This window comes from Callospermophilus lateralis, chromosome 13 (genome assembly GCF_048772815.1).
Source record: "Callospermophilus lateralis isolate mCalLat2 chromosome 13, mCalLat2.hap1, whole genome shotgun sequence".
Taxonomy (NCBI): domain Eukaryota; kingdom Metazoa; phylum Chordata; class Mammalia; order Rodentia; family Sciuridae; genus Callospermophilus; species Callospermophilus lateralis.
Genome location: NC_135317.1, coordinates 19,003,791 through 19,027,482, shown reverse-complemented (window position 1 = coordinate 19,027,482; position 23,692 = coordinate 19,003,791). Strand labels below are relative to the sequence as shown.

Here is a 23,692-nt window from a genome sequence, read left to right as displayed (position 1 = left end):
GCCAGTAATTTTAAAAATGTTCACACATACAACCCAGTAACTCCACTTCTGGGAACCCATCCAAAGGGAAAACTGGACACTGATAAGGGAAAGTCAAAGACAAGGCAGTTACCACCAAAGGAGCCAGGAATCAACTACAGCATGCAATTGTGTGTATAATGTCTAATTCCTGGAGGGACAATAATGTCCCAGGAAATAAGTGCCACAAGCTACAGAGGCACTATGACAGAGCACAGAATACCCTAGTGTTCAAGACAAAGAAGAAAATACGAGTTGCATAGTCCCCAGAGCTCTTAAAGGAAAAATACCAGCTACACATTAATCAAGAAGTAGACACTTTATTTCAAATTCTTATATGAGAGGAATTGATGTAGTGAGTCTTTATCAATGGAGATACTGTGATTATAATCATTTTGTTTGAGATCTTGCTAATCCATCATCATTGCCTGAATATATCTTTGATTTTGCTTTTTGATTATGATAGAGGGCTTTTGATATAGAGAAATTTTAATATATATCTCATCTACCTTTCAAATGATTCATTGATTTTTCTGTTTTTAATGCCTTGAAAGATTTTTTTCCACCCTACCCCAGGAATCTTGGAAAACATTCATTTATGCTTTCTTCTGCTACTTTTATATTTTATTCTATATATTCTTTTATATTTTATTATAGGTTTATAGTTATATAGTAGTTGTGTTTATCCCAACAAACTCATACCTGCATGGAATTGGATTTCAGTTCATAACCCTTCCTTTTTCTTCCCCCATTTCTCTCCCAATTTCCCTCCCCTCCCCATTCTCCTTCCTCTACTCCACTGCACACCCTTTAGCCCATCTATTTATTTGCATTTGATTGGTTCTTTTTACTTATACATAAAGGTAATTCCCTGGGGTATATTTATATGTGCACATCATATGATTTTTTTAAGAAATCATTCCACGTTGCTTCCCTTTCCCATCCCTCCATTCTGCCTCTTGATCTCCTTCTACCATCTGCATTGTATTTTGAGGTAAGATTCAAGATGGCTTGCTTGCAGCCATCCTAAACATATTTACTGAATAACGATTTTCCTCTTTGCTGCTTTATGCTGTCCCCTCTCTTGCATCATACATTGCTTGCTTATGGCCAACAAAGTCTTTCTCAGGTAACTAACAGCCCTGCCCCACAGACCCAGCCTCATCCCCACACCAGTTCCATTTTGTTGTATGACTCTTACTTTATGGTGCATGTCAACATCTGAGCAGGTGAGATGTCCCTTTTTATTTCAAGTTTCTAGAATGTTTTTGTTGTTGTTGTTGTTGTTAATATATTTTATTTTTTAGTTGTAGTTGGACACAATACCTTTATTTTGTATATTTATTTTTATGTGGTGCTGAGAATTGAGCCCAGGGCCTCGCGTGTGCTAGTAGAGTGCTGTACCCCTGAACCATAACCCCAGCCCTCTAGAATGTTTTTCTATAATTTCCAACCAGGATATTGAAATGATTGGTATGTTAGATACATTTATAAGTCAGAACTTGCCTATCTATTGTGAATAATTTTCTACGGAAGAAACATCTGTTTGGAGATTGGTACTGTCCTTGCATCCTGCTGGAATTTGTCGGGTGTGTTCTGAGAGGCTCGTGATGAGGGTGGGCACTAGGTTGTTTTCTGTTTATAGCTGACACAGCACAGCAACAAGAGAATCTCACACTCTTTGGTACATTCTTTCTGACAAGGACAAATTACGTTTTGACAACACTCTTTGGGTTCACAGAAGGCATTCCCAAATGAAAATTCCCTCCGTCTTTTTATCAGCCCTGAGCTGAAGGAGTGGGCATTGTCAGCCCCACTGAAGAAAGAGGAAATGGCAGAATACAACAGTTACTAATAGGGCATTATGTAAAAATGTGGATGTGTAACTGATGTGATTCTGCAATCTGTATTGGGGGTAAAAATGGGAGTTCATAATCCACTTGAGTCTAATATAAGTAATATGAGATGTCAAGAGCTTTGTAATATTTTGAACAACCAATAAAAAAAAAAAGAAAAGAAAAGAAAGAGGAAATGGATGCTCAAAGGAGTCACAGTGGAATGTGAACTCCACAAAGGCAGCTTCCTCTTTCACTCTTGCCACTTCCTCAGCACCAATGAGTCTCTCAAAGATTGTGTGTTGAGCTGGGAAGTCTATAAATAAATGGGTGGATAATCAAGAAATGAATCCAAGCCACTCCCAAAACTGTGAATGCATCTGGCACTTACTGTTTCACCATCCTGAGAGCCTGAGAGCCTGGGCCCAAGAGTTCTCTCCAGCTTGTAGATGGTTCTCAGAGTCTGCAGGGAGCAACCAGTGTTTGAATTTAAAAGAAACTCCAGTGCCTCAGGGACTGCAAGAGGTTGCCATAGTAAACCAGTGTTGAATTGGACCTCTATGGGCTTCACGGCATTCTCCACCGGCTGGATTTGTCACCTGTGGATGGGATTTTTCTTGCTTATGTTACTATGCGAATCGTGTAACAGTAAATATCAGAAAATGGCATACATTTTATTTTTGTCTAAGCATTATAGTTTACTCTCCACCACTTTAAATTGTGCTGCACAATAGATATATAAGTAGTAAACACTTCAAATGCATGCAGAGAGGGTAGAGTCCTCTCCTATAATGACTGCTTTGTAGATCAGAGTCCAGCAAGAACCCAGCCCACCTAGGCTGGGGATTGAAGGAGAATGGAGTAAACAGATCACCTACCCAGCAATGCACAGAGCTTAGGGAGGAACACAAGCCTGGAGCCAGTGGAAGGGGGAAAAGAGAGAGCAGCTATTGATCTGGCCACCTGTCCAAGCTGTGCCTGCGGTTGGGGGATGCTGCCCACCCACAGAGGACAGAGCAGGTGACATACATGAACTGACTCACCTTCCCCAGGATACCTCTGTGCCTGTGTCCTACTAGCAGACTGGAGCAGCATCCAGCCTCTTTGAGCCCTCCAGAGAATGGGAGACATATGAGAACACCCAGCAACACTGTGAAACTAGCTTTATCCAAAGGCACCACAGCATCCTGCTCAGAACTCACCCCAGAAATAAGTTTTCTCAGGAGTGACCTTACTTATATGAAAACTCATCCAGAGGTATTAAAACTAAGCCATGTTTACTCAGCTATTTAATCATCTTCCTTTGCTGAAACTAATAAAGTTATGTGAGATCCACACTGTTCTGGAAAATTCCAGGCCATACGATTACTTACAAAGCCAATCGACTATGCACGTAAGGGTCTCAGTGATTATGTAATTATGCTTAGGATTATGCTTGATTATGTAAGTGATATTTAGTGATTAACTCTCAGGGAACGTTATCTAACTCGAGGTATAGAAGATGTGGTGTACTAATTATTTTTAAATTATGTCTTCCTGCCTCCATTGTCATTTTTCTTAATAAAGTAGAAGAGAAAGGTGTTAAGCACAAGTGAGAAAAATACAAAAACATAAAAATAGGCTAAAATAAGAAGTACAACAGAAATAGGCAGTCAGCAAAAAACTACAGGGGGCGGAGGGGGAAGGGGCCTATTCAACAGCCTTTCTAAAAATGGAATTATTTTATTTTGCCAGGGCAATGCCCATAAAAATGATTTTCCTTCCAGCTGCAGCAGTGGCAGCGCAAGAGGAAATGGACCAGATCTTAGATTGGGGGTTTAACTGGGAGAAAAATGGCTAGGCTGCATTTTGCACACAAGCATGCACATGCATACACGGACACACACACACACACACACACACACAAATACTGCAACCTTGTGCTTCAGGAGCAAGAAGCAGAACCCATTATTCATTTGCAGTAAAATGATGGGAAAATCTATCATTTTAGTATTTCATTTTCAGGGCTAAATTCAATGAAAATCTAGTTGAGTTTTACCCAAATGGCATTTCCATTAATGCAAAATGGAGATTTTCAGAGCTCCCTCTGTTAACTTTCTACTCCTGAATGTGTGGAGGGCAGAGAGAAGAGGAGCATCACAGCACTGGGTGTCTGTAAGAGACCCAGGGTTTTGCACCGTTTCGTGATTTCATAAGAACCAGCTCAATGTGTCTTGAATACAAAAGATTTACAGGTACTATCACTTTTTAAACAATCCTATACAGGGTAGGAGGAAAAATCAATAACCATCAGAAGGCTTGGAATTATTTTAGGTCATACAGCAGCATGGGGCTCACACAAATATGGAGGCTAGGGCAGGGTACACACTAGGTCAGACTCTGTCCTCAGCATCTTCCACACATTCCCTCATTTAAGTCTTACAACAATCCTACAAAACAAGGGTTTCTATGACCCCACTTTATGGATGGGGAAACCGAGGTGGAGAGAAACCGTAATTTGGTGAAATTGGCAGAGTCTTGGGCAGAGAGGACTCAATCCCTAGCAAACTGGTCCCTGGTTTCACTCCCATCAGGGTACCTCTTAAAGGGATCAGCCACAGACTCAAAAGTGAGTCTTGCTTTAGAAATTCAATGACAAGCAGGAACATCTCTTCTTTTCCATCTGAGCAAGAATGAAATGAAGAACTGTAAAGTTCATAACTGGTTTAAAAAAAATTAAACTTTTAACATTAATTGCTCCTGAACATTTGTGAGTGCCCAAAATCCTGACATAAAAGCTTTAATTTCTATGCAAAGCAGATAGGATGATTGAGTTATAATTAAAATGGTAATTATACCCTTAATGCTCCATATTTGACTTTTCAAAAAAAAAATGTTATGCTCCAAGAAAAGCTATTTAAAGATCAGAGGAAAATGTTTGAAAATGAATGTATTCAAGACATTTTAAATCTTTTAAAATCCAGTTATTGATTTTAACATGCTTTCAAGTGTAGTCTAAAACATTTTCTTCATTTATTTTGGTCGATGGAAATAATAAAAAATCATTGGAACGTGAAAAGCTTAAACGAAGGCAATATTCTCGAGGTTGATATTTAAAGTGATAAATATTTGAAATGTTGGGGTGTAGAGGGAGGGACGTCTCCACCTGTGGACTGATGGCTGAGAACCTCAAGCCCCACCCAGGGTGGGCCAGGGAAGAGCCAGTTGGCAGGAAGCAACCTTAGGCGACTCCCTTTCCGGCTTTGGAGGTGCTACTCCAAGCTCCACTACTACAAATATGACATTTCCTTTGATCCTTCATTGACTGTTTAGAATTTAAAAAGAACACCTAAAGCTATAAATCAAATGTCAGGTGCGGCAGTCTGGTGGAACCGTATCAATATTTCATGATGTATGGCTTGCTGGGAGGCTCGGAAGCCCTAGCCTTGCCAAAAACGGCTTTCGCGATGCTTTGAGCTCACCCAGCCGTGCTGGGTGCCCGGCCGCAGTCAATGAAGGCGGGAGCCCGGAAACCGCGTGCTTTGGCAGGAGGGCCCCCTGCAGACCTCATCTGTCACCTGCGCCGCGCACGCACGCACGACTAGCCCAGTGGCTGCTGGCTCGGCTGCTGGCCAGATCGCGCTCCCTAGCATCCCCTGGCCAGTCCCCAGAGCCGCCACCCCACCCCCGCCCCATGGAAGGTGTGGCTTGGGAAGAAGGAAGGAAGGTCTACACCTTCTGAGATCGCTCCCAGCCTCCCTCCCCTTTCAGAGACTGGGAAGAGGAGGATCTCTGGGCTCTGGGGAAGGATCCCTTCCCCTGCCCTATTTCTGCACTGTAGAAACTCCCTCCGGAAGGCTGTGAGGGCAATGACAGTGTGGGAATGAGGACTGAAAGCAAGGCAGAACCTGAGTGTCCTGGAGCGCCTTTTTAAGAAGTCTGTCTTAGCTGGACTTTTCTTCCACCTTTATCATTAGGAAGAGGATTAAATATATCCTAGAGATTTTTGCACCAACAGTGAAATACCCAAGAGTGTGAGAGACCCCCAAGTTGACCCTGAACCCTACAAGCAGCAGCATGGAGCCCTCTAAGCAAGTGTCAGTCCCTCCAGAACCTCTGAACCCCTCCATTCTGGAGGGCATCTCCTTGGCTTCTGTTTGTGTGTAGTTTGATGCCGTCTGAGGGCCCTTTATTGCCTAGGTCAGGCACATGGTCTTCACACCACAGGCAGGGGAGGTGGACTCAGCCTCTGTCACAGCAGGTCAGGGGCTGGAGCAGCCAGAAAGCTCAGGAGCCCAGGACTCCAGAGGTGGGGGCTCTGAGGAGGTCCTGACCTTGGCAGATAGAGCTCAGCTCCCAAGTTGGACTCAGGAAGAGGGATTGGAGGCTGGAGCAGAGGCTGGCAAGTAAGATCTGTCTGCTCCACTAAGGGCTCCAGCCCTCCTAAGTGGAGGTGCCAATAGCTGGGGACAGCAGTGGTCCACCCCACATGCTCCCTCTGCGAGGATGGGGCAAATCGAACACAGATAATCAAGCACATGCCAGAAGGTGTCCTCCTGAAGGGCAGGGGCGTTAGAGAAACTTCTTGCTCAGTTTTGCTGAGAAGCAGACTAACATTGCAGCACATGGGCAAGACCCACCTGGGCATGATTTTCCTGGAACAAAGTGAAGAGATGGTCCAAAATGCACCGCAAAATGTCAGCGTACAAATGACTAAAATCCTAATGCAGGAACCCTAAATTTCCCAGTGCCTGGAGTCTGAAGGCTCCTGAGCTGTCTCGCCATCATACTATATTTCCTTTCTTCATCAAGAGTTGAGGCTAGATATTGCCCTGTAGAATGTTCCAAATGACTGGTTTTCAGATGTAGTGAATTTCAGAAATATTACCAGTTAGCAAAAGACACATTATGGATTTTTAGCATTGCCAGTTGGCTGGAGAAATGTGTTGGGAGGCAGCATCGATAGCCACGAGCGTTTTGGAATATCTACAATCTCAGAAAGTTAAATGGCAAGCACATTTTTGTGAAAGCTTTGCATAACGGAAGTTTGGCCTGTCTGATTGGCACGAGTGGTTTCCTTGCTGTGCATATAGTGTGGCAGCTACAGCTCCCTACCTTCCCTCCCACCAGAGAAGACAGGCAGCCTGCTGTCTGAGCAACGTTAACTGCTTGTGCTCTGTTTGGATTTTGTTTCTCCTGTTATTGCAGGAAGCAGTGGCTAACAGGCAATGTCTACTGTGGAAACTGGTGCTTTTTGTTAGCAGGGACTCTTGTCACAAAGATCAATCCGCACTTGAAGTAGATAATCCCTCGTGAGTTGCAGCAATACTTTTTATGATGAGTAGTTACAATTCTGCTTTGCTGCTTAGTGTTGGGCATCTAAAAGGGCTCTGTGAATTTTCTGCTCATTCACATTAGGGACCCTTGATAACAGCAGGGCAACCACAATGCTGTATAGAACAAGAGGAAAGGCTCTGGGAAAAAAGGACTGCAGCAGGAAATCTTCCAGAACTTCAGTCCACAGCTCTGAGTTGGCATGAAGGCATTAAGGGCTGTCCCCACCCCATGTCCTTCTCCCCAAATCTGTCCCTTCTCAATGAGCTCTTCCTTGAGAAATGGAATCCCGAAGATCCATACTCTCCTGTACAAATCCATCTCCACCTGCATGGCCGATGCCTAGCACTCACAAAGCCCTCATCAAACTTCCATGGAAGAATTGGAGGAGTGATCCCAGAGTTATCTGCCTTGGTTTTGAGCCACCATAAGCCTCCAGACTCTCAGTGAGTTCTTCATCTTCTGTGCATTTTCATCCTCTGCAAATGAGAAAAGCAGCAGTGCCCACCTTGAAAGGTTATTGAGACAATTACATCAGAGGATGTATAAAGAATGCTTACCATGGTGTCAGCATAAAATAATAAGCAATCGACGATGAACTTAGCTCTCTCGTGATCACTGTAGAAATGGGGGAGGGGGAGATGTTCAACAGACACCAGACTTAGGTGAGGTTTTAAAATTTGTTTGAGGGAAACTAGCATTCAGATCATAGGCCCATAACTGGGCCTCAGGCCAACCTGGCAGCTCTCCAGGTACTTTCCCTAGCCCAAAGTTATAAGTGGCCACAGGTATCTCCTGGGGATTGGTGGCCTCTGAGAAAAGCCAATGGTGCTGCCTTTTTCCCATAAAGTACAGAAAACAAAATGCAACCTGCACAGCACATCCTGACAGGAGCTGCTCTGTCCCACGTCTGGTGCAGGGCCAGCCTGCCTGCATGCTGCCCCGGGTTTCCACGGCTTCAGAGACAGTGCGAGGCACAAGCCAGAGATGAGAGCATTGGCGAAAATCAGCTGCCTGGGAGTCGGGGAACAGACAAGCAGGAAAGTTATTTTTCTGTTTCATTTCACCTCGAAGAAGAATTATTGATTTTAATACTTTATTTTCACATGAGTTTATCTGAGTGACAGGTGCTACTCAGGTCATGCCCATGAAGGGGAAATTAGATTCTGGTAATTAAGAATCTCATCCAGAGGTCACAGGTACTGAGGAGGATTAAAGCTGTTCACTGGAGCAAGTACAGAAACTCTCAGGGGATTAGGACACAGACTCAATAATTTCTTCCAGTTTCTTAAATTACACTTAAATTCTCAGGAAGGCTTAAGATCCAGCCCATTGGTTCCAGAAAGAGCTTCATTTAACTATGCTTCCATCATCTCAGGGCAGAGATCCGAGTGTGAGCGCCTTGTGCAGGAAAGGCTCCCCAGTCACCATGCTGAGAGTCTGGGAGGTGGGACCCAGGGCTGTCAGAGGGAAGAGCCAGCTCAGGGAGGAAGATGGGTGGAGGTAACTTCTTGGGTTCTTTTCTCATTCAAGGTCTTTATCTGTGTCATGGCTAGTCTCTGTGGACAGGTGTCCTGTTTAGTCAGCTTTTCTTTCACTGTGACCAAAATACCTGACAAGAACAATTTTAGAGGAGGAAAAGTTTATTTGGTGCTCCCAGTTTCAGAGGGTCAGTCCAAGATGGCAATTCTGTTGCTCTGGAGATGAAGCAGAACACCAGAGCAGAAGGGTGTGGAAGAAGAAAGCAGCTTGGAATGTGACAATTAGGAAGGACAGAAAACTCAACAGGGACAAAATACAAATCTCAGCGACCCACCTCCTTCAGCCATACCCTGCCTGCCTACAGTCACCACCCAGTGAATCCATTCGAGTAGATTAATGCACTGATTAGGCTAAAGCTCTTATAACCCAATCAGTTCACCTCTGAAATTTCTTGCATTGTCTCACACATGAGCTTTCAGAGGACTCCTCGTATCTACACCATAACGTAACTGACCATTGAAGGTATTCATTCAGACATGTGAAAATCTATTATTAAAAAGTAAAAACCTGGGCTGGGATGTGGCTCATGCGGTAGCGCGCTCGCCTGGCATGCGTGCGGCCCGGGTTCGATCCTCAGCACTACATACAAACAAAGATGTTGTGTCTGCCAAAAACTAAAAAATAAATAAATAAATAATAAAATTCTCTCTCTCTCTCTCTCTCTCTCTCTCTCTCTCTCTCTTTCTAAAAAAAAAAAAGTAAAAACCTTTAACATCATTTTGTTTTCATTTTCTAGAACTTGCTAAGTCTCTACTGCATTCTCACACAGCATCCCTGCAAATCCACAGCACCCCTTGTCCCCAAGACAGGAGACACCTTGAACAAACACAGCCCATGGCCTGCTACTGCTGCCTCAGGTCTGGATGAAACCCACCAAAAAGCTTAATCAAAACCAGCTCCAATATGATATAGCAAGAACTATGTAATGTTTTGAACAACCAACAATAAAAATTAAAAAAAAAAAAAAGCTCCAAAAACAGAGGTATGGCTGTCAGCTGTGACACAGATACCTGGTGTGTGCTGGTGTTTGCAGAGAGTGGACAGGACAGGAAGCCTGCTCCATGGCTGTGCCTAGCAGACCACGGGGATCCCTACTTCAAGAGCTCTCGCTGTCTCTTCCCAGAGGTGGGACTTGGATGGGCTGTATTATTTGCTTGAAATCACATAACTACATAAAGGCAGTGTTTGAATTTAAATCCAGCTCTCCTTATTAACCCTCACAATTATTATTCTTTTTTTAGTTTCACTACTGCCTTACTCTTGAATTATTATGATTATCTTATTTTCATTTGCTAATATTCACATCTAGATTGTTGATAGCCATTATAGTCATCATCTGACTCTCTGGAATCCTTATTTATTCCAAGGAATTATAAAGGTTTTATAATTCATTTAAAAGATTACATTGGAAAATATGAAATTTCTGTTCTTGTAGGTATTGTCATGGTCATATAGCTTAACTTGATTCTAAACAAGTCCAAACTTTAGCTTTAATTTTTTTTGACCCAAGATATTGAAAACTATGTGTTGCCCTTACAACCCTGTCTCCTCTTGCCCTGTGCCACATCTACCAGAAAGGAAGAGTCAAGGTGAAGGGGGGAAGTGGCCCTGAGGATCCCGCACCCTGCAGTAGCGTGGCCCAGTTGCCCTTCCTTCCTGCTTCTCATCCTTCCCTGCCCAGCATTCCTCTGTCCTAATTGAGGAGCTACACACTCAGAAGAACTGAACTGGCACAGTAACATCCCTCATGCCTGGCACGGAGTCTGGCAGAATAGGCTCTTCGTAAATATCTGCTCAGGCAATTAATACATTAATTTACTGCAGGTCCTTCTTTGACCCATAGTTTGGAGAGCAACTTTAGGTCACTTCTTCTCTTCTTTCTCTTCTCCCATTGAAGGAAAGTTATCCACACATGCACATAGAAAAAAATAAGAAGTTTTTTTTCCTGCTGATCCCAATATCTCCATAGTTCATCAGGAGCATTTGGTCTCCTCACAGACAATGCGCCATTTGAGGCTGCTTATCTAGAACGGGAAATGTCAGCATCTGGGAGGGTTTCTCATCACCAGGTAGTGCGGGAATCAGAAACCATCCCACTGTGCAAATGTAAGCATCCTCAAATCCCTTGCCCAGCAGGACAATTAGACTTTGCATAGTGCATGGTCCAAAACAGGCCCCCATTAAACATTGCTGAATTAACGAGTTAACAAATAAAGGAGCAAAAAATTGTAGAGACTAGTGAAGTCAAGGACTGAAAGATAAGAATTAATGGAGGGAACACGGTGTTACAGAAAGAACAGAAACAAGAGGGTTGAAATTAAACTGGAATCCAGAGGACAGAAGGAGCTGATTCTGGAAAGTTCAGGTAGAAGGAGGCTTGCAAAGCCAGACCAGCAGCAGAAGTCCCCTGTCTGAAGAATCCAGAAACCAAAGGCAATTGGAGAAAGATGTGAATCCAGTCTGAAGGGCCCTGAGAAGAGTAGCAAGAAACAAGTGGCTGAGGGGTTTGGAAGGGAGGCAGACCCACTGGGATGAAAGCCTCCTTCCTGCCCCTAAACTCTGGGTTCTCTTCTCCAGCACAGCGAGTCAGAGAGTGGGCTCTGTGGACCATGGCCCAGCCATTCCAGCTGCCTTGCCCGATCCTAAGATGGGTATGCCAGGGCAAAAAATGATCATGAGTAATTTTACTAAGATCCCCATTGTTAACGGAAGAACAGCCATTGCTTCTGGTATATTTCACAAAACTTTTCAAAATTTAAGAAAATATTGCTACTGATGGCAGCTAATTTCACTACCAAATCCCACCATGACCAGTCACAAGTCTTACAAGTAAAACAGGTCCTCTAGATGTGCCTTGTACATCCCAAGGAAAATGGTGAGCCTATACCCATCCAAGAAAAAAAAAAGTTGTTTTCATGATGCCCAAAATGAACCTGCAGTGAGAATGAGGGTCTATAAGCACTGAACAAAACTGAGATTGAATAGTCGGGGTTCCCCTAAAAACCAACTTCACATCAGCCAGCAACGATACACATTTTTCTTAACCAAGTGCAGGACCTCCAGGATGACTGTCAACATCTCTTGATCACCCTTGGGGTATGGAATACCAGAGGCAACCTCAGAAACATCCCAAAACATCCTTCCTCAAATGCAGAAACCCTTCTCCAAGTTCTATGGACTAAAATGCCCATAGAACTTACTGTGGGGAGATAGACTTCAGGATAAATATCCACTAAAGAACCAAATTTTATAGAAAAATTATTGCCTCTCTGCTTCCCCCTGCCCCCCATCAGAAATCCTTCATGGGTCTGATGGAATTTGACACTTGCCAAAAGCAACTTACAAAAAACTACATCTATATGTCCTAGAACTCTTAGGCAGCTAAGAAAACAAGATGCTAAGAAAAAATGTGCATTCCATGCTCTCTATCCATCTTGTTCTTTCAAGAGAAAAATAGGAAGAACAATCTGTATTTCAGGAGTTTCCCCATGCTGGGGAGGGAAGGGAGAAGTGCTGGGGGTGATATTAGCCAAATAATGTTGTTATATTGTGTGCATGTACGAATATGTAACAACAAATCCCACCATTATGTATAGCTATAATGCACCAATTTAAAGATGTAGACACACAAGAATTCCTCATGCTGTTAATCACCCACAAAACTGAATTATATGATGAGAAATTAGTTACCTGGACAGCAATTAAAACAGCAATGAGATACCACTACATCTATTAGAATGCCCCAAATCCAGGACACGGAGGGCATATAATGCTGGTGAGGATGCAGAACAACAAGAACTCTCGTTCATTGCTAAGGAAATGTAAAGTGACACAGCCTCTGTGCCATCAAGAAACTGGCAGTTTCTTACAACATTAAACACATTCCCACCATATTATTCAGCAACCACAGTCCTTCATGTTTACTCAAAGGAGTTGAAGATGTATGACCACACAAATACCTGCAGGCAAATGATTATAGCAACTTTATTTCTAATTGCTAAATTTTGGAAACAAGATATCCTTTAACAGGTGAAGGGATAAATAAACTATGATACATTTAGACAATGAATATGATTCAATGCTAAAGATACATCAGCTATCAAGCCATGAAAAGACCTGGAGGAAACTGAAATACGTATTACTAAGTGAAAAGGCAGCCCAGGGACTATTCCAGGGGCACAGGGTCTACAAAAGGCAGAAGTATAGAGATGACAGAAAGATTGGTGGTTGCCAAAGGTTAAGGGGAGGGAGAAGCAGGTGGGAAACAGAGTATCTTTAGGGAAGTGAAGTTCTTCTGTAGGGTGCTGTAATAGTGCAGACATGTCATTATACATTTGTCCAAACCCATCAGCTGCACAACACCAAGAATGAATCCTGGTATAAACCATGGACTCCAGGTGGTAATGATGTGTGAAAGTGGGTTCATTGACTGCAGCAAATGCACCAATTGGCCCAGAGTGCCGATAAAGGGGGGTGCTGCGCATTTGGGGTGCAGGGGTATATGGAAGTCTCTGTATTTTCCACCCAAGTTTGGGGTGAACCTAAAACTACTCTAGAATATATAGTCTATTTTAAAAATTAGATATCTGATAGGATTATACTAGGGCAGTCTGCATAAGATTCAATGACAGGAAATAAGCCACAAGGAATTCTATAATGATTTCCTAGGGTTACCTGATATTCACTCTAGATTCTAATTAATCACCCTAGTATTTAATCAGCCTAACTAATGACCTTTGAGGAGGGAAAAAAGGAGGGAAATTGAGAGGGGGAGGGAGGGAGAGAGAAGGGAAAAAAGGAGCATCAAGATTTTATAAGGTTGATTTTCTTGATGATTTTATGTTGGGCTCTGGTTTTCTATAGTCTTATGGGTTTGTGTTTAATAACATGTATAAGCTCTTCCACTTACCATCAGTTTAGGTTTTAAAATTCATCTGTTCGATTCTAACTTATCCCATGTGGAAGACAACTGTCACCCTCTGTTGGTGGCAGCCAGAGTTGGTAACTTTTGTCAGACCACTTAATTTTTCACAGGCCTGTAAGCATTCAAAAGCTAAGTCGCTTCAATATTGGGTTTTAAATGCAATTAAATAAATAACTCAGCTCTTTCATCTTGTTATCTTAAAAATCAGTACACACACAGTAACTATAAATCTATCAACCTGTTAAACCACTGTGCCGTAATGTAATCAGTACCGTAACCAAGGCAACTGGGAAGCATGGCACAGGTCTTCACTGTTTTACCACAAGCAGTGGGCTTTGTAAAAGTACTGACATTTTCTGGTATTTGAGCAATATGACTCAGAATAGGTGGTCTTTAAATAAGAGTGACACACTGGTCTGAAAACGGTGGACAGAGACTCCCTCAAAGCAGGTCAGCTCTGTGCAGCATACCAGTCCCACTAGAACAGCAGAAACTAACTGCAGCAATGACACACTTTTGCATGTGTGGACGGCTCAGCTCCTCCCAAAACAGTGCCTATACTTGAACTCTTTTGGTACAGTAACTACACAAGGTGAGAGCAGGTATTATCACATGCATTTTATGTGTGAGGAAAAACACTCAAAAAAAGGGTCAATTATCATCCAAAGCCACAGAGGGAGTAGATAAAGGAGGCGACCACAGCCACTCCTGTTTCAGTCAACATCTACGGAGCACTTCTTAAGGCCCTGGGAATTTAGAAATAAAGGAAACAATATTGTCCTGGAGAGGCACCTAGAATCTTCTTCTGAATAATACTCAGTAAACACTAATGAAGGAACAAATTATAACACGGGGTGGAGTGGGGGGCAACCTAAGAAAGTTTTTTTGGAAAATTGCAGGAGAGCACAGGAGGGGAAATTAATGAGCAGAGGAGGTGGCATCTGCCTGAGCTGGTCCCTCAGGGAGGCATGAACTGAGCTGATGTGAGCAGAGGAACAGGCCACCCAAAAGAGCAGGGTCCTGGGTATGGGGTGGGGCAAAGTCATCTGTGGATGGCTGGACCACCTCTGGGTACAGACCCCGCGGAGGAGGCGCTGTGAGAGGCGGATGCAGGGATGGGAGGAGAATGTGGAGAGCCATCCACTGGCACCCAGGGTCCTCTGATGGGTTTGATCTGCGTGTGATATTCTGCCTACATTTGAGAACGGTTGATCTATTGGCAAAGCTAAGAGGGTTTGGATGTAAGAAAGACAAGAAGCAAAGAGATGAGTGAAGATGCTTCCATAACAGTTCTTCTGAGAAAAAAATATTCCCCAAAGCAGTCAAAACAAGAAGAATCTTCTTTAGACATGTGGGAGGCAAAGAATGTAAAATTCAAACACAACATGTATCACTCATCTCTACAGGGCAAGAAAAACACAGTCATTGGGGCTGAAGGAAATGGGCAGGTGTTCTGGTCCCTGTTGCTGAGGCCCCGCCCTGGGTGGTCATTGAAATGTGTCACTGAATTGCCAGGTGTCAAAGTAGCCAATTAGGACAATAGCCAGATTCAGAGTGACAGGGAAGCCTTTCCTCATTTAGTGACACAGTGTTAGGAAGAGGCAAAGAGGGCCAGGTGACTGGAATCCTTTCACTGCCGAGGAGTCCCAAACAAAAGGCTCCTGCCCCTTCCAGGGCCTGGGAGATCAGGAGGAGGAGATGCGGAGGAGTGAACAGGCACAAAATCCTGCAAACAGCGGCTCCCTACCTGCACAAGTCTGGTGTGGGGAGCTCAGCTCTCCAGTGAGGTCTGCAGGACAAAGTCTCACCATCCCCTGTGAAATCATGCACAGACTTTTAGCCAGATTCTTCACCTATATACAGATAAAATTGCGGGTTGGCACATAACTGACCGACTGTTCCATTTTCTGCAATCTCAAATGGGAGAGAAGTCAGTCTCCCAGAGGAAGATGGCCCAAGAAAGGGTGTTGGGGAGGACCAATAGCAAGGCGTCTATTTGCATTTCTAGAATGTAGTGAAACATGTACCCACCAGCCCATCAACTCTGGAAGCAAGCCCAGGGTTGGTGTAGCTGAGAGGAAGTTGGTATTTTTGTGCTGGTTTCCTAGGTGGCCATGGTGGGTCACAGCATTCCTCCCAACTGAATTGATTTCACTGTCCCAAGTGTTAGTTACCTGTGTTCCATAACAGTCCAAATATATTAAAAGGAAACTTCCAGAAATAATCAGCTTATAAGTTGTAAATAACTTTTATCAAAGTATATTATTATAATTGCTGTATTTTATTACTTATTATTGTTGTTAATCTCTTACTGGGGCTAATTTATAAATAGAACTCTATCATAGATCATGTATCTTTAGGAAAAGGGTGACACACATAGAGTTTGGTATTATCCACGGTTTCTGGCATTGACTGGGAGTTCCAGGATGTATCCCTTGTGGATAAGGGGGATACAAATGCACCACAAATGGATGGTTTTAAACAAATTTAAGAAATTTATTATCTTTCAGTTTTGGAGACCAGAACTAAAATGGAAGCAGCAGCAGGGTTGGTTTCTTCTGAAAGTTCAGAGGGAGGATCTGTTCCAGGACTCTTTCTGACTCCTTGGGTGGCTGACAGTCCCTTCTGTCCTTGGCTTGTGGCTGCATCTCTCCCCTCACCACCTCTGTTGTCACATGATGTCCTCCAGGGTGTGTCAGTATCCAGAATGGTCCTAGGGTGACAGACTCATACAGGAAACAGATATGGCCACCAGATGGCAGTAGCATGCACAGGCAGAATTTGGGTGACAACTTTGGCAGGTTTGCCTGCAAGGGATGTCCCTCATGGCTGAGGTTGTTCTGAGAAACTTACAACAAGGAGGTCAAGGGGACTCCCCGGAGAGAGGGGACTCAGAGGGAGGGCTCGCTGTCTAGTGATGTATGTAGGCCTGTGGACAGTGTCTGGGTCGAAGAGTTCCAAAGGGAATCAGCAGCTTGAGGCCCTATAACTACAAGGCTACATCTTACCAATGAATGACAACTGTATGGTAAGTTGTCACCAGGTATATACACAGGAATGCACTGAATGGCTAAAAATTGGCTTGTTTGGGCCAGTTTTTAAATAATTGGGTGCACAAAATTTGAGTCTGGCTCTAAGAATTCTAGTCCTGCACTGAAGAAATGAACAACCAAGGTGCCGGTCACAGAGGACAGTTGGCTCTTTTATAAAGCAGTTCCCAAGCCTCCCTCCCCTTATTGTCACAAAGCCACCAGTCACTGGATTTAGGACTCACTGTAAATCCAGGTGGTTTTGTTTCTAGATCCTTTATTATTTACAACTGCAAAGACCCTATAGGGTCCTAGAGGAGTCCCTGCCTATGGACAGGGAATACATTCCAACACCCCCACTTGACATCCTAAACCACATACGCTACCAACCCTACATACGTCATGTCTTTCCTAACATCTCTTTTCTATGATAAAGTGTAACTTATAAATAGGCACAGAATTATCACAATCAACCACAAGAACCAAAACAATGGAACAATTATAAGGATATGCATAACAAGTTTCTTACTATTTATTTCTGAAATTTTCTGTTTAATGTTTTTGGACCAGATTGACCATGGGTTACTTAAACCATGGAAAACTAAAGTATAAATAAGAGGGAGCCCCTGTATTTCCAAACAAGATCACATTTTGAGATTCCAGATGGACTTAAATTTGGAGTGACGCTACTCAGCCCAGTATACTTTGTTCATTTTTGTTTGGTTTTGTAGGTATTTTATATTGAAGGAAACGAAGACAAAAATACACAAACAAAAATATTTGAGGGAACAAAGTAAGAAAAGAGAGTTACTGACAGACACTCTCCTAAGGGAGATGGAGGAAAAATAGAAATTCATTTGAGAATCTGAACTAACTAATCTGAACTCTTGCACATCACCATGATAAGAACGTGTTTCACGAAGTTGCCAATCTAAGAGGGGTACAATGTAAAAGGAGAAAATCTGACCCTGAACCACAGTTGCCAGCCTTCAGAGGCCAGCCTGTACCAGTCCAAACCCACCAAATGTCAGACTCCTAAGTAACTTATAAATGCTCATTGATTAAGCCATTGAGTTTGGGATGGTTTGTTCCACAGCACGCACTTACTGATACATCACACATACAGCCATGTTTTACTACTAAGTTCTGTAATTAAGTTTTAAAGAAACTCCAGTTCTCCAACATTAGATGACACTAGAATGTTCTCTGGTGATAACATTCTTAAATAATAAATAAAACCATTGAACCTTATTTCATATATCAGACAGATAATTCAAAAAATCAAAAATATTTAATGAATCCCTCTTTACATACTCAGCTATTTCTGATCTTAAATAAATCAGGATGCTAGAGAGAGAACCCACCCATCAGCATACTCACATGGAAAACAAAGACCCCAACGGCTCTGTGTCCCAGGTTTCTGCTGCCAGTGAAGCCTCTGCTTACAGTCACTTATCCTCCCTGTTCATTCTGTTTTTCCTTCTCCCAAATTTCATCATGTAAACATTGGGGATATTGTCCCAATCATTTTTTTTTTAATGAAACTTTGATGGTCTATCTGAATGTTACCTACATGGCCTATGAGGCCAGACGTGCACATCAATTCATGTCAACACATCCTGCTCGGGACAAATGCAGGTACTTCCCACGTAGCTTCCTATGTCAAATTGTCTTGCCTTTTCAATAGTTCATAGCACCTTGAAAGTCATTTCTTGTTTTTTTTTCCTTTTCCGATTTTTCTCACTCCCATGTCACACTCATGCTCCCAGCTCCCGTCCACCAGCCAGTCAACATTTACAAATGTCACTGTGTCAAGCTCTGTGCTAAGCATTATGGCAAGATCCCAAAGAGAAAGACACTGTCTTGGCCTTCCAGGGGTGTTGAAGCGTAAGTGGCTAAAATGAGATGAACACACACAATGGAGACCTCCAAACTGTTCCCACTAGAAAGACTGTAAGCTACTCCAAAAAAGGCCAGTTCGTTACCTCCTTCCAGCAACTCTCCACTCGGGATACACATTGAAATCATTAAAAACAAAGGTCCACAGCCTCATTCCCAGGCATTCAGTGATCACTGGTCTAGGTTGGGGTCTTGGTGCTGGAATGTTTTTAAATCTCCCCAGGAGAATACAAAATGCAACCAGGGCTGAGAGTCATTACCTTATGCTGTGGGTACACACGATTGTCACAGTTGGGGACAGCTGCCTGGGGATGGCTTCAGAATGGAGGGGTGTCTTAACTCAGTGAAGGGTATGAGTTAGTTGGAATTCCATCAAAGATGTGATAATGAACTCCATAAAGCTTTGAAGTTGGAAGTGGGAGAAAAGGAAAGCAAGAAAGCATAACTCAATGGCTACCATCCCATGACGAGGGTGGCGCCATTACTCTGAAAGGAGGAAGCTGAGTAAATCACTCAGAGGAGAAAAGAAACATCAGTAAAACTATCTTCCTGGTCATTAATAGAACATAGCTTGAAGGGGTTGCTGCCTTCTTGGAGTCTCAGTTTCCCCAAATGTAAAATAGAATGTCAGTGTGTTAATACTTCCTTCTCCAGATAAGCCGAAGGACCCATCAGCTCTATTTGCAAATGATCTCATTCTGCTGGAATGTGCTGGCTGTGAGCAGCAGAAATAAGGAATTATTACTCATTCTGATAACAAATAAGAATAAGTGACAAATGATGTCACTTCTGCCAGGTCCTATTGCCATCTCAATTTTTCCAGGGTTTCTATTCTTACACACACTCTCCTGATGATAAATTTCCACACACCAGCCTCCAGTTGACATTAGAAACAGAATCTCTCATAATAGAACTGCAAAAACATTCTGATGAAGGGATATGGCAAACACACATCATCCTGGCCTTAGTTCATCTTCAATAGTAGAAAAGTTAAATTCTCTCTTATCTTGGAAAATCTATTTTTGTCCCCTTTGCACGCCCCACCAACCACTCAGTAGAATGCTCACTTCCGGCAGGTTTCCTTCCAAGCCAGCTCTGGGTTTTTCTTTGTTTGCACCTTTTCCCAGACAACACAGGCATCCACCCCTCCATGCCCCCAACCCTTCCCAAACCGCAGATGCTGTCTTTTGTTTTGCATTTATGTTGCGAGAAAGACATTGCCCTGCTGACACTCTGAGAAGCATCAGTGAGTAAAGTCTGTTATACAGGCTGCAAAGCCATCTGGACTTTCTGCTGAAAAGGTTGGACATGGTTTTAGGCAAGATTTTTATCACATCTGAGAGGGAAAAAAGTCTTGAATGCATTACCGTCTTCCAAGGTTGGTGTCAGATATTTTTTTTTTCCCCTTGTCAGTTGCAAAACAAAGCCAAAAAAAAAAAATGACAAACAAAAGGAGTTGAGAATGAAGATACACATCTCCAGAGAAGCTTTGTCAAAGGTAGCAGAGTATAAACAAAAAATAAATTAGTTTTGGTTTTATCAGAAACTGGACCTCCACTGGTGTAATAGTTTGTCTGGCATTTCCAAGGAGTGCCCTTAAAAATGCAAAAGAAAAAATTTGAGATGCTCACAACAAAGGCAGAGATTTTCTTGCTAAAACCTATTAAGAGATTTTTAAACACATAAGAAGAAAGAGAAGGAAAGGGGTGAAACAGACCACATAAAAGTAAAGCTGCTTGAAAATCTTTCAATCTTTCATATTCTCTCTCTCTCTCTCTCTCTCTCTCTCTCTCTCTCTCTCTCTCTGACATGCACTTTTCTGAAAGGGTTTCAGAGGTAGAATGTTGGGTATCTTAGCAACATAGGTTTTTTTTCTCCCAACCTATGGAAGAGAGGCATCAGTGGGTTCTGGGGTTCTGATATCAGCAGTCTTCCCATAACAAGGAGCCTCCTTTGGAGAATAGGTGACAACTGGCCACTGGACCCTCAGTCTCTGGGTGACTTATTGTGCAGCCCTCGGGTTATAGACCTTCTTGGCAAGTAGGCTAACAAAGAGCAATTGCTGTGGAACCTCAGACTGAGACCTGAGTGATCTTCTAGAAAGCACCATGCCACCAGCCAACACTGCGCTGTGAACTGTGGAGTAGATACAGGACACAGCACGATTTCCTTGTGACAGATCTTGAGATGGATTCAAGACACTTATTATTCTTGACACGATATGGTGTGAACAAGACACCTAACTAATGTACCTGGGGAAAAGTAATATCTGCATATGACAATTTTGGAAAGAAAGTATCTTAATCTTGGTGGACCTCATAAGAAAGCATTTTGTCTAGATAAGGGGGATAAATAGGCCTCACAGTACAACGATGATTATTGATCCCATAAAAGTAATTGGTGTCAATTTTCCTAAACATCTACTTCAACAAACAAGCATTTGTGTCTACTGCTTTGTTCCTGTGTTTTGTGGGGATTAAAAACATAGTGTTCCTTGTCCTCAAGTTGTGCTTAATTAATTTGGAATTCCCTTTTGAACAGATTGGAAAACACAGGACCAGTTACATACATTAACATGAGAACTCAACTTGGCCACATTTCCTAAAGCACAGCACAGGAAAGCCCTTGGGTCTGGGAAGGAAGTAGCTCAGGACTGGCTGAAGTTACAAAGGACAAGCCCAGGCAGGCCTGGCCAGGAAAGCTCCAGAAGCAGAGATGGAGGAAACTGCTCCAGTTCTGAGTGGAGAAAAGGAGCACACTAAGACCCCGAGGCCCTGGGCCTGCTGCTGGCTGGAGGGAAAGGCGCAAGGCCAGGGGAAGTCCCAGTCAGTGAAGACAGATGCGGGCGGGGCCTCCAGTGTCAGCATAGGGGTTCTGTTGCTGGGTCATTGTGGACCTGCTCCGTGGGAAGGGCACAGAAAGGTCATGCAAAGGAAGCCCTGGAGGTGGTTGATGGTGGAGGAAAGCAAAGGGGATGGAGGCCGAGGAGATGCGGGCAGAACCCAGAAGGATGTGTTGTTCATGTCCTGCTACAGATCCATTTCTGTTAGAAGATGGGTCCCAGGCACTTACCCAGTTACCATGGCAACCCATCCTGATTATCTACCCCTTTGTGAGGCTGTTCAGAGAGTCCGGAATCCTACGGCTGGGTCAGAGACTCCCCTCTCTGGTTGGCACTGTGCTGCTGTAAAATTCCTTAATTCCAGGTTGAACTAATTATCCCTGAACTAGGTCCAGTCTCGGGCATGCCTGGGTCCTTTGCGTAGGACTCAGTTCATCTAAAAGAGACAAAATGTGGGCTGAAATGAAGGCAGGCCTGAAAAAGATGGGTGCTGGCCTGCTACCAGTTGAAGTAAGGCAAGGGCTATCTAAGAGATTGACAAGAGATGAATGAGTCATTGGGCTATGTAACCCCTGGTGTGTAAAGAAGACCACTGTGTCCACCTGCCAACAGGACACCCTATGGCAGCCTGTACCCAAATCCCAGTTGCCTAGCAGCAGAGAGGGACAAGGAGCAGGCCCTTCACCAACCAGAAGCAGATGCAGACCACCCTCCTATCTCACAAAGTCAGGCAGATACCCGCAGGAGCCCTTGAGAGTTCAGCTTTGTGAGAGGGATAGGAGCATCATCTCTGTAGAACTAGGAGGTGGTGGAGATCTCAGGGTTTGAGGATCTCAGGCCTGTGTCCCTTTGCACAGTTTCACAGAGCAGTTTGCAGGTAAGTCTTTAGGGACAAGAGAGAGCCTGGAAGACTTAACAGCAACCATCAGAGCAAGGGGGACTCCATCCTTCCTCCCTATTTCAAAGGACATTCATCAGTGCATGTGACAAAGTCAGAAAACTGAAAGACCACGTGGGTCATAAAACACAACTCCTCTTTTTGTTGTAGAGAAAAGGCTCTTAAAGGAGATTCTAAATGCAATTCAGCTCAGGAGCCCAGGTGTCTTTGGCAACTCCTGAAGGCTGCTGTCCCACACAGCTTTCCTGCCAGAGACAAAGCCATACCCGGCAGACCACAATACAGCACTGAGGCACAGGGAAAACTGACATGCCAGTCCCCTTAAAGCAGATATCACAGAGAAAGTTCATCAGGGATTCAGAGGGCACCTTCCCTGCCCCCACTCACAGGCCAGCTGGAAACAAACAGAAACCGAGCAAGTTCAAGTTCTCTAACATCTAACACTGCAGCGGCGGAGCTCTCTTTTCTGAGTGGTGTTGGTAAGATCAGCAACTCAGAGGAAGCTGGTGGCAGAGCAGGGAAGACACCCCCGTGGGCATCACATTCTGCGTGTATAATAGAGAGGATGGGCAACTCGCGGAGAGCCTGGGAGGTGCTTTCTGTGCCTGGCACCCACCGCAAGACACGTGCCAGGCTCCGCCCACAGAGTCCTGGGTCCTGCCCTCGGCCGCTCCCCTTGCCTATCCTAACACCAGATGTCAATCTATAGAAGCCAGGCATCATTCACTCTGAAGGTTTCCCCCATGCTCCGCCAGAAGGCACCTGAAGGAGCCATCCTCCTGTCATATGTATTTAAATTAAACAAATTTAAAATATCATCCGCTGAGATGGACTATGTCCACCACGTTTTTCGAGATACTTTTTTTTTTTTTTTTCCTAATCTTATTGAGTTTTGCGATCTATTCTGGCCCTTGCTAAGTCCAGATGGCTTCTCTCCAAGAGGGCATCAGATGTGTAAATGAGCAATTGAATAAAGACAGAACAGGGGTGGGCAGGGTTCCAAACATCACAAGGGCGGTGGCTATTTTAGCATGAGCAGGGGCTCTAACCCACTGCATGCTCCACAGATGAGCAGCTGACTCCCAGGAAAGCTCAAGGCTGGCTCCGCCCGGGTTTTATTGGCGCCTCAGATGCATTGTTTGGAATTATTTCACCATTTTAATCTATTTCATTTCTCTCCAGAGGCTATTTTCAGGGAAAAGAAAGCAGATTAGGGGGCAGAGTAATGAGACAAAGAGGGCTGAGGGCCTCTCCTTGGTGGCAGTTGGAAGCCAGTAGAACATTGACGTCATGCTGCGGTTTTGCAAGACAAATATGAACATTATTTAGCCAATAACTGCAAAACTTCTCTTAAAGTTAACAAAAGCTGGAGAAGTAAATATGACTTTCTTT

At 43.7% G+C, this 23,692-nt stretch overlaps 1 protein-coding gene across 3 annotated transcripts in view; it reads left to right on the top strand.

The window, feature by feature from the left end:
- The window catches only part of Adarb2 (adenosine deaminase RNA specific B2 (inactive)), a 476,386-nt gene that overhangs the window by 364,902 nt on the left and 87,792 nt on the right, over nt 1–23,692 (top strand). The gene's annotated exons all lie outside the window — the stretch shown is intronic.